Below are 2,500 nucleotides of genomic sequence, written 5' to 3' on the forward strand. Positions count from 1 at the left end.
TATTTCTTTCACCATCGAACAAGAGTCCAACGGCCAACTACCCTTTCTTTACACCCTCATTTCGCGCGATAACGGAAAACTTTTGGTCGACATCTACCGCAAACCCACGCATACGGATAGATATCTTGACTTCCATTCACATCATGACAGGAAACATAAAATTTGCACCGCTGAGACACTCCTGCATCAAGCTTTGAATCTCCTCAACACACAAGTTGGAAAGACCCATGAAACTGCTCGTGTTTGCGCCGCTTTACACTCCAACGGCTATCCCAAAAAAAATCGCTGCTAATGTTGTAAGAAAGAAAGCGAGGCCTCCACCACCTACATCTACTCCAGAAGAGTTGGTTAGTATGTTCTTTAAATGGGCTGAGCCAACAAACCGACAAAACTTTGCAGTCCTTCCCTACATCAAAGGCATCACGGAAACTCTCACAAGAATCCTCAAGGAACACGACACCCAAGTCACTAGCAGACCAGTTAAAACTTTACAATAGCATTTCCCTATCCCTAAGTTTCGACCTGCCGAAGACGACCAGTGCAATGTCATCTGTAAAATTCCATGCGCATCTTGCCCGTGGAGCTACATTGGTGAAACTAAAAGATTCTTTACTACTAGGAGAAAGGAACATATGAGGAACTGAAAGCATCGTACTAAAGGCTCAAATGTCGCAAAGCACGCGTGGACTTTTAATCATGATATTGACTTTAACAATTCTAAAATCATTGACAAAGCGAACAACCGGAGTAGAAAGACATTGGAGTCATGGCACACGGCAAAAACTGTTGGCCAGACAATAATTGGTGGCCGCTCCCAAGACAATATCACATTCTCTTAAAGAAACACTAGTTTTCTTAGCATTTTTAACATTCTTTCTACTACATGCTTTTATCCTTTAATTTATGCGAATTTTTCGTTATATTTAATTTTTTTTCGCTTTTATCCGTTGGAGGCAGCAGTTCAGTCTGTCGAAAGCTCATAGTTTTTTCAAAACTTTTTACCAGAGAAAAATTTTACTTCTTTCTTTTCATCCAGTGTCTTGTATTTTTTCCTTAGCAAGGAGTTCACTTGATGTCTACATGCATTTGCTACAGAGAGAGAAAACATTAAAGGGAGCATGAGAATGGATGTATGCTTGCATTTCATTGAAATAATGCATCTGTAAATGTCATATTTAGATAATCAAAAAGTAAGTTTCTCCTCCATTTAGTTATAATTGGGCTATTTTAATACTATTTTAATTAAAATAAGTTTAGTTTCACTTCTCTAGCCATAAATAAGTCATTTTTTACCTGATCTCTTTGGCTTTCCATTGGTACATGATACAGCCTCTGCACATTTTTTCCCAGAAGACAGTGTCTTTCAAAGCGGGCCAACAAAATGGCTGGTTCTCAGCTAAAGGATTGAAAAGAGCAACGTATTCCGCCAAGGCTCTTCTCTCCTCTGTTGATCAGGATGGGGGCTGAAGAGATTGATCATTCTGAAGCCAAGGAATATCAAATTAAAACAAAACTAAAATGAAATAAGTAGTATTTGCCACATACGATATAGCACGAGCTTAGTGACTGCACTGGTATTTCAATGCCTGTAGGTTTACCTTTGATGGCACATTTTTTGTGCAAAACATTGAACTGTCTTAATTCAGAAATCTTTATTAAATGAGATCTGTGTTGACTAAAACGTTGCGTCAAATCTTACAACTCTCAATTCAATTTTAAGTCATTGATCGTATGACTGCAGCAAAGGAATAACAGATACAAATTTAGCAAGAAAAGCTTTGAGTTCTTTGTAAAATTAATAAGCTTATAATTGCATAAATAAATAATCTGAATACGTTTTATACATATTTTTTAGTATGTATGTTTTGTAAATCATTTTTGCTGTAATATTTTTTTTATGAATTAGCTAGAGCTTATAGTATTTTAATTTAGTGTCCCCTATTAGTAGGCCTTTCATGGCCAGCAGCTAGAAGATCTGACACTGAAATAAAGTTTATCATCATCATCATCATCATCATCATAACTCAAATTCATTCTAAAGGTTTTTCTTCATTCAGTTCCCTTCCAAGTCAACAATTAAACGATATTAATTCATTCTAAAACTTAAGAGGTTTTCCTTCATTCAATTCCCTTCCAAGTCAACAATTGAACGATTAAGAAATTGCAATGTGTTCGCTAAAATCACTTAAAACCTAGTTCCTTACCTTTTCGGGTTTAAAACTAAATAAGGACTTCCGTGATTTTGGATCAACTGTTGGACATCTATTAAGTTTCTCCACAGGTTTCCCGGAGTTGACCCGCTTGGTTTGGCCGACCTCTTCATCTATGACGGCTTCTGTTGCCAAAACTATTAAGGGTAGACCCGGGATTTCTTCTCTCATCCATATCAAACAGCTCAAAGTGACCAGAATAACGATCGCCGAGCGAACAAAAATGTGTGAAATTTAGAAATATAACAACATGGCGGTCGATCCAACCACATCAACTTTGAGGGATCGTA

At 37.2% G+C, this 2,500-nt stretch overlaps 1 protein-coding gene and 1 pseudogene across 1 annotated transcript in view; one reads left to right on the top strand and one right to left on the bottom strand.

Annotated features, from left to right (window-relative positions):
- Positions 1 to 497, top strand: part of LOC138057497 (uncharacterized) — a 979-nt pseudogene extending 482 nt beyond the window's left edge.
- Positions 1 to 2,500, bottom strand: part of LOC138055283 (uncharacterized) — a 361,306-nt gene that overhangs the window by 2,848 nt on the left and 355,958 nt on the right. The window lies entirely within an intron of this gene.

This window comes from Montipora capricornis, chromosome 7 (assembly GCF_036669925.1).
Source record: "Montipora capricornis isolate CH-2021 chromosome 7, ASM3666992v2, whole genome shotgun sequence".
NCBI lineage: Eukaryota > Metazoa > Cnidaria > Anthozoa > Scleractinia > Acroporidae > Montipora > Montipora capricornis.